The sequence below is a fragment of the Populus alba genome, chromosome 1, assembly GCF_005239225.2.
Source record: "Populus alba chromosome 1, ASM523922v2, whole genome shotgun sequence".
Taxonomy (NCBI): domain Eukaryota; kingdom Viridiplantae; phylum Streptophyta; class Magnoliopsida; order Malpighiales; family Salicaceae; genus Populus; species Populus alba.
The window spans coordinates 8,310,588-8,320,440 of NC_133284.1; the positions used below are offsets into that span (position 1 = coordinate 8,310,588).

The window sequence follows — 9,853 nt, forward strand, 5'->3', positions numbered from 1 at the left end:
CCTAACCTAGTGGGATTTACAGGCATCCTTTTTGTCAACCAAGGGCAGGCACAGAGGTCTAGTTGCTCCCTGCCCAGACAATTTAACTTGGTATTTTAAGATAAGAAATCACTTGGATAATAATGGAGATATCAATCTGGAACGTAGGCCCATACTTCTGCTTAAACTTGTGTTTTCTTGAAGTGGAAAGGAAGGGGATCGAGGAAAGCAAGAAATGAGGAAAAAAATATATAAATGCAAGCTGTGAACGCATGCTACAATGATTAATAAAACTTGAGATCGAGCTTGAAGATTCTTTGAGAGGAATATTACTCACAACTAACAAAAAGAATGATACTTTGGAAGTTTAAAAAGCTCTTGATGCTGATTAGGGCTAATCAACAACAATGGCTTTTTAAGGGCGATTGAGGGATTCTAAGAGTTGTTCGGTCAATGATGGCCTAATCTATTACCATAGCATTTAACAAATGGAGAAATCAAGATAACCTAAGTTTCTCTATTGTCAACATCAATTTCTACCCATGTGCTTCCTCTAATACACTAGCTAAACAGTAGCTTTGCACCAAGCAAGTGGGAACAATCCTAACTTTAATGCATGCTTCAAAGCACATGTCTCGCCCGACGAATTAAATCTAGGACATTATATATTTTGGGTTTTAATCAAGTTTTAAATCATAAAAATCTAAGTTTGTAATTTTACCCGATCAAATCTGGATGATCTATTAGCGTCAACCAGAAACTCGGTGACTCGACTATAACTTGAGTTAAGATCTATGTTTTTTTTAATTAAATCCAAACAATATTAAAAACTAATTTGTGAAATACTTAGCCTCATTTTTTTTTTTTATAGTTTAATAAATTACAGACATGAATTATTTCTTAATTATTTGATGGCGGGAATATAACATATAGCATATATCCACATGTTTTTGTTTTTTAGTTTTTTAATATGAGATAATATAAAGCTACGTTTATATGAATTGTTTCTTGAATTTTTTTGACAATAAAATATAACCGTAATTTAGTTATCTATTTTTTTATTTATATGGAATTATATTTATATGAAATCATTTTGTTTTTTTAGATTAATCCGAGTTAATTTATGTGATCAAATCCCCTTGAGCATATCAATCCCGGCGCATAAAAATAGGATGTTTGAATTCAGAGAGGATCTATTTGTCCCCAAGCCAGAGACTTTTCCTTTACTTATTCTTTGACAAATCTTTTGTAAAGGAAAGATGCAAAGAATCAACAAAATTGTCATGCGAAATGTTTGCCTGCCGTATAATGCCACGTTATATATCTCTCTCTCTTCACATTAAATTCTCCAATTCGATAACACAAAAAAGAAGTCGAGAGTCCCGAGCTGGCTAAACCACAGCCTACATAGAGTGTCGTCAAACTAACGCCCATTCCACACATAGTTTTTTCTGTTTACTTTTTCAGTTTACGCAACAATCAAGCTTAATTCGTCCCTTTTATATTATTATTATTTTACTGGGCAGTATATATGTGAAATGTTTATTTTTGTATTTTAAAATATTTTAAAATAAAAAAAATATTTAATATTATTTTAAGTAAAAAAAATTCATAACCACACTCTTAAATACCCAACTCTAAACTTTTATTTATTTTAGCATTTTATATTACATCCATATTAGTATAAAGTTTGATATGTTTTTATTATATTTCATTCCCTAAATTTAAAATGAAAGAATAAATCATTGAAAAATAAGAGAATAGAGAGAAAGTGATTGGTTGAGATCAGTGCCTAACCACAAAAAAAAAATAAAAAAATACTAATCTGGTATTCATTGATTATTTTTATGAATGATTCCATGAAGTGTTTTTTTATTGTTTATCTTTATTGAGAAAATTAAAAATCAGGGTTACAATATTTTTTATTTATTTTTCATCAATTTAAAGGTATTCTAGAGTATAAACTGATTTATTGAACTTTTTAGCTGTGTATTTATCGGTTTTTTTTGGTCCAAAAAATCCCGACCCGACTTTCTATTTCTATCTGATTGCTGGAATGTTGACTAGGAGACAAGTATCGGGTAGCTCTTCAACATAGAAATGAAGAAGAAGAAGAAAGCAAATGTGTAGGCCTGCCCATCTTTATTCCATGTTATATCAAACTTTTTTTGGGATAATCATGTGGGCCCAATTCTTTGGCCCAGACGCTGGATCTCTTCAATGTTTTTTTTTTTTTTAAATTGTTTTTGAAGATTTTGATTGAAATATACTATTAATAAATTACTTAACATTATAATTAAATTAGTACGTTAATTTTTTCATTAGTTCTTCAATAATATTATGCTTTTTTTATACGAGATTGTTAACAATTTGCTTTTCAATTATTGCATACCTAATATGAAAGAAAAAAAATAATTGCTCATAGATATTTAATGAAAATGAAAATTATATTTTTTTGATATATTTTTTACATGATTTTATCATATTAATTTATTTTTTTTATCTTCAATAACATACAAAACATTTATATATTATTTAGTAATTTTTTAATTAAAACTTACTTTTGAGATCATGATGGGTTTTTATATAAAATATAGTGCTTATAATTAAAAAAGTTTCTTACTGTAAAAAAAAAAAAAATACATCAATAAGGATGATGTTTAGATTGAAGAAATATTTTTTTTTACTTATATCAAATAATTGAAATTTGTAAAAAAGCCTGTATTTTAATTTTGTTGCATTTTATTAAAAAAATATACTACTAATAAAAAATTATGCCATTTTTTAAGAAGGTTAGAACTTTTTTTATGATGGTATATAGACATTATTATGCACTAGTTTGATATGAATTTTTTTTAAAAATAGTTTGCTCTTTAATATTAAATGAGAATGATATACTTATTTTCTTAGTTTTTTTTATTATTCAGATAATTATATACTAGTTTGATATGAATTTTTTTTAAATAGTTTGCTCTTCAATATTAAATGAGAATGAAATACTTATTTTCTTAGTTTTTTTTTATTACAAATATTTTATATAATTTCTCAAATTTATTGTTCTCATGTTTTTTCATGTGATAACGGGAAAGATGATCGATTCATGAGTTTTTTAAATTGATACATGCTTTCACAATTATAATAAGTTTTTGCTTAAAAAGTAATGTTTCTAATAAAAAAACGCATTTTGTAAAAATAAAAATAAAACACTTCATAAATAAGAAAATTAGGTTTTTTTCATTATAAAATATATGCCTTTTCTTTTTAGTTCAAACCATTATACTTTATATATATATATATATTGCTATTGCTATTTATTCAATAAAATATGCTTCTAATAAAAAGTCATTGGCCACAAATCTAGTAGATTCTAAAAAGTAGATTACTTTATAAAAAATATTAAATTGATATTACTTTTGAATTTTTTTTTGAAAATTAAACTAGATTTTAACTTAAATGAATCAAGCTAGGAATACACCAACCAACTAGGTACATGAGTTCATACAGTGTTAACTCCGACTTAATTTGCTTTAAAACCTATTCCAGGACAAAACCCAAATGGACGCTTCACAATGTTGATTTGCTGAAATAAGTTACAGCAACTAGATGATGCGCGCGGGCAACCAACCAGTCTTAACTAATGAAGAACTTGAAATTCTATAATATTAAAAGCATATATATATATATATATATATATATATATAATTTTTTATGGGGTCGTTGAGAATAAATCATTGACAGGTGAATGCATCAATCAAAATAAAATAAGCTAATATTTTGATTTGTGAATGCAATGGCACACTAACCAAGTATAGTGGGTGCAAGCAATGAGAGACATGAGACATGCAGGTGGTAGATAAGTGGATGGGCAAAGTCCATGTAAATGAAGCTCGTAACTTGCTTGGTCGATGGACATGGCATTTCCATAAGAAAGAACACAATAGCATGAAATATATACCCATGGCCTGGCTAACACGCAGCTTGGCCCAGATGGATATGGCGTTGCCATAAAAAATAACTACCAAAGTATGAAATGCTCATGGCCTCATGGACATGACGTTAATTTCCATCAGAAAGAGCAACTTGGAATTGAAAGCTTATGGCCTATCTAGTGTGTATTTTAGCTTGTGAAAGAAATTGCTTGAAATCTTGAGGGTGTAATTTAACTGGTCAGTTTTTAGGTTTACTTCTTAAAAATCATTAATTTGATTTCCACAAATCTCAAGGCTATTGGGATTTGCTCATCAGAGATTATCACCAGTTCGAGTTTCACAAATCACAAGGCCATTAGAGGCTTACATGGTCGTTAATTTTAGAGCTCGTGAAATTAGTCAAGGTACACACAAGTTGTCAAAGAACCATCTCAACCCAATATTTTAAGCTGTTAGGTGAGGTCCCAAGATATGATTTATATTATTCTCTAACACACTCCCTCAAGTGAAAGCCCTTTGGGATTGAAACTTGCACATGCCCACATTACCTATGCTTAATTTTTATCAAATAAATAGAGATGATGAGATTTGAACTCGTGACCGCTTGGTTATTAAGGCTCTGATACCATGTCAAAGAACTATCTCAACCCAATAACTTAAGCTGTTAGGTGAAGTTTAAGATGTGATTTATATTATTCTCTAACACAAGTTGATATGGACACCCATGTTAATTAAAAAAAAAATTAACAACTTGCTTGAAATAGTTATGACCAACATGTAGCTTGGCGCGTATACACATGGCATTGCCATAAAAAAAATAACAACGAAGCATGAAATTTTCATGGTCTGATCAACACGCAGCCTGGCCAGATGGACATGGCATTGCTTTAAAAATAAAAGCAGAGTGTAAAATGCTTTAGGCCTGGCCTGCACGACTTGGCCAGATGGATATGGTGCTGCCATCAAAAAGAGTAATCGAGCATAATAAGCTCTCAACCTAGATAGTGTAGCTTGGCCATATGAACACGACATTGTCGTTAAAAAGAATAATTCGGTATAATTGAGGAGATCATGATCGGACTAGCGCACAACTTAGCCAAATAGTCATGATGTTGCCATCAAAAGGAACGATAAAAAAACAAGTAGATCGTAGCCTGGCCAGCACGTAGCTTGGCCAGATGAACATAGGCGTGGTCTCCATGACCAGCAACCTAAAAGAATCCGAGCTTAATGAACTCCCATATATATTGATTATTGATATATATGTTGGCTGGCCACATGACCTGTAAGGGATTCATGGCTTTTCTTTTTCTGTCTGTGGTAGCCGCGTGTCTATTGAAAAACTACGAGAGTATGGCATCTGTGCGCCAATATTTCCATGGTCAATGGGAAAACAACCACTATTGATGTAGTCCCAACACCAATGGTGCTGTCTACAAACAAGAGCACCGAAGAGAAGACAACAAGAAAGTTGTATTATTGACTTCCAAAACACAGAATCTCTTCTCATGATACATAGTTATTAGAGCAAATGGAATGATCAAAAGGGCTACTTTATGTTCAGTACTCAATATTCTGCAGGGTTGAGTAATACAGAACATGAAAAGCATTAGGAAATATTGGAGTAAACTAATGTGGAGAATGACACGAGTAAGAGAAATTAGGATGATGGTACATACATCTTGATTGATAGTTGGGCGAAGCCATCCAGTGTTGATTGCTTTTATAGTTGCTATGGCTTCTAATGCACCAGCAGCACCAAGACCATGTCCAATCATTGACTAAGACAAGAAAAGACCAAATTAGCTAGCATTAATGATGTTATCCAGCATGATCACTGTAAAATGGATTGGTCAGGTTGTCTTCTGTAGATTGTACAAAACAAAGCTGCTGGAGGAGGCTATCTTGAATCCTAGTTTAGCTTCTATTTGTAGACAGTGGGATTTTTCCTAGCTTGCTTTGTGACCAAATTCTGGTTCTTGTTTTTGTAGTAGGATATTCTCCTACTTGTTCCTATTTGATCAATGAGACCTTTTCGTTTATATATATAAAAAAGGATTTCTGTAGAATCCAATTCGTATTCGCTGGGATATTGCAAAATCTAGCTGCACAGTACCTTACCTTAGTCCCATTCATCTTGATCTCAGAAGTGTTCTTAAAGACTTTCTTGATTGCATTAACCTCAGCCAAATCCCCTGCTAGTGTTGATGTTGCATGAGCATTAGCATAGTTCACCTGTAAATCAGAAATCAGGCCAGCTTCATAATCGGATCCAGAACAGTGGGGAAGATAATTTATCTCAAGAAAAGTGTACTTCAGGTTTCCTTCCAGTCAAGAAATTTACTCCTACCTCCTCAGGGGAAACTCCGGCATCTTCCAAACTTTTGGCTATGCAAGTTGAAACTCCGAGGCCATCTGAACGGGGATCTGTCATGTGATGAGCATCACAAGTCACAGCACCTCCTAAATATTCTGCTATTATATTAGCTCCTCTTTTCATTGCATGCTCTAAGCTCTCCATTATCTATTACCATAGAAGAAAAATAGTTCCAATAAAATTCGGAATGATGAAATGCTACTGATATGTATACAAGCTGAGTGAATTAATAGGTACTCAAATACAATGGAGTATGTAGTTGTACAGATTCACCAGCACTCCAGAGCCTTCGCCCATGACAAAACCATCACGATCCTTGTCCCAAGGCCTTGAAGCTTTCTTAGGGTCTTCATTTCGTTGAGACAGTGCTCTGCAAGCTATAAAACCACCAACACCAGTAGGAATGACTGAAGCCTCTGTTCCCCCAGCTACCATGATGTCTGCTTCACCTCTTCTAATGTGATTAGCAGCCGAGTAGAAGCAGTAATTTGCAGTCGCGCAAGCAGTTGAGATGGAGTAATTAGGCCTATTAATCCTTATCTATAGCTAACCATGTTGAACTCATGTTTTAATATTTTAATATGATGATATCAAAAATAATTTTTTAAAAATAATAAAAATATTATTTTAAAGTATTTTTAAACGAAAAATACTTTAAATCATAATTATACTATAATCTCAAACGCATCTTAAATCTAAAATAGATGAACCACACTTAGCAAACAAAAACTCACATTTTCAAGCACTTCAGAGCCAAGGTTGGCATCTTCAAGGGCCCTCTTGCCAGCAACCAGACAGTACCTCCAGCAATCACCAAGACGGCGATCATTTTTACCATCAATGTATCCTTTGGAAGAAAAATCACGAATCTGACCAGCGAAACGAACAGAGAAACTCGAAGCGTCGAACCTATCAATTAGGCTGATCCCACTCTCTCCTTCCAGGAGCTTGTCATAGAATGTATCGATGCCACTACCAAAAACTGAGACTAGTCCCATTCCTGTAATGACAACTCGTTTTTTGGGATCTTTTTCACGCTTGGGAGCTGAAACAGTTTGAGATACCATGGCTCTAATTGTTCTTGATTTTGAAGCTGAACATGGTAAATGCAGTATGAGTTAAATCTGATAAAAGGTCAAAGTGAAAAAATTGAAAATCATTTTGAACAAAACTAGGCTTACTAGTTCATCTACCATCTTAAGGTAGAAAAATTACCAGGAAGACGGACCTACGACCAAGAAAATTAATAATCACAAACATAATTTCCAATTCTAATCATGCGTCAAAACATTGTTATAACTGGGTTTTTCTTTTCCAACTCTTGGCAGAGGCACGAGAACAGTCTTAGTCCTGACATTTTCTTTCGGCTCCTATGTTGCTGGCTGCATTCTATAGACTATCAAAACATTTCTAAATAGCATCATAATTTTTCATTTCAGGTGCATTGCAAGGTTGGAAAAAAAAAATGAAGCACAGATAGACTCATACCAGAAGTAGAAATGGACCCACTTGGCTCGCTCCCAGTTGGAGCCAGTTGCATGTTTTCAACTGGTCTAAGCCCCCTAAACTGTGCCAGAGAAGCTCCATCGCTCCCTACTTCTCTGCTTCCAAACAGTACATTAGAAGAACAAGCTGCACCAGCAATGCCTGCCATGTCTCTCTCCTTCTCCTCTGTGTAAAGCTTGAGTGATTTAAAAACTAGTTCAACTTTGGGTTGTCATAGGCAGAGAAGGACTTAACAAAGAACGAGTCTTGTTTGCTGGTTTGATTTAAGATTGGAGAATCCGCCACCAACAATTCGTCGGCGATAGAAGCCAAAACAGTTTTAGTTTCTCTTTCAGTTCAAGCCGGTTTAACTACCGGCTTGAACAACCAACGTTTGGAACTTTGGCTGGCACTTCCCATCTGCTTTGTCTATAGCTTATCGTCGATCATGTCGGACCCGGTTAATTACATCTTCCACCTTTTTTGGAGTTTTGGTTATATAAAAAAAGAGGGAAATATCGAAGTATCTATCATCATTTTATATTTTATTGATTTAAATCAAGCCAACCATGCTACGCAGTAATAGTATATTAAAATGGATATGGATTTTTTATTTTAATATATTATTTTCACTTTTTTCTAGATCCTATAAAATATAATAATCTTAATATAGTTGTCCATCAATACATGTAATTTAATTTAAAAAGATAAAATACAAAGTGCTAGATATTTTTTGAACATTAAAGATATTTCCTTCAGATAACATCCACAATAAAAACTAAAAAGTATCCATACCCATAAATAGTTGAATTTAGCTTCTTTTACCCGCTCTTTCTCTACGGTCAAATATTTTTTTCCAATAAAAACACTAAATAGGCAAGTTTTCTTTGGCATTTTTTTAAATGAAAAATTCTAACTGTAAATAAAAAAAATTATATGTATATTTATTTAAATAAATCAAGGATTATCTATGTTAATAAATGAAAAAATAATTATTAACAATAACTATAGACAAAACTGAAAAAATTAAAAAACAAAAATAAATTAAGATAATTGATCTCGCAACTCAGGTTATTTACCTGATTGTGTTTAATGGTTTTATTTATTAAAAATATTAAATAATGATAGAAATAGACAAATACTCGAAATTGATAAGATAAACCGGAAAAAAAGGCCTTAATTAAAACAAAATTAAATTTGAAAATGAATTATACCAAAATAGGAAGAATTAATCACAAATAAACATTCGTATTCTGCCTTGTAACTGTAAGATTAATAGGATCGGTAAGCCTATGCGATCCCGTCGATTCTACCTATGATCAAATTCCGATTTCTGCATGCAGGACCTTGACATCCCTACTCTTCCATGTCCTCCTACAGTTTAATGTCACCATCTTGACAACTGTGGACAGTTTAGTTCCGGGTCAAGGGCCGGCTGCCTTGACTTTCCTGAAATGAAAACCCATGGTGTTTTGATTTTTTATATATATATATATATATATATATATATGTATATTCTTTAATTTATATATCAATTAAATTATATTATAGTTAAAAGCCTTACACACCTTGTTCTTGAGAGAAATTTGAAATCTAGAACCGAGCAAGTCTCGACGTTGAAGCCATGTCTATAATAGAGAACACCTGTTATTTATGTTAGGTTATGGGTTGGATTCCAAGTTAATATGAACTTATGAAGGGTCAGGACTGCATTGGCTGGGAGAGCGGGATTGCGCTACTAGTCCACGTGAGAATTGAGGCCCGCGCACTTTTTTTTATTTTTTATTATTAGTGTGTCACCTGCCTTGATATTTTTTTTTTTTTTTACAATTAGAAAAAATGATATGTCATTCATCTGCCGTCTTTTTTTGTCACTAAAAAATATCTTTATTGATTACAAAACTGAGGTACAGGATTTTGAATCCTGAAAACCAAGATCCCACCTGTTTTTTTCATCCAAAAAAATAATATAAAAAATGTCTCTTAAACCTTCATAACCTTGTTTTTTTATATAAAAAATACATTCTAATTAATATAAAAACTCATAATTAAATCAAATTAAAAAAAAATTCCCAGGCTCCTG

The 9,853-nt window shown here is 32.4% G+C and overlaps 1 pseudogene; it reads right to left on the bottom strand.

The window, feature by feature from the left end:
- Window positions 1-4,831: 4,831 nt before the first annotated feature.
- LOC118033883 (3-oxoacyl-[acyl-carrier-protein] synthase I, chloroplastic-like) lies at window positions 4,832-8,292 on the bottom strand (annotated as a pseudogene).
- Between the last annotated feature and the right edge of the window lie 1,561 nt (window positions 8,293-9,853).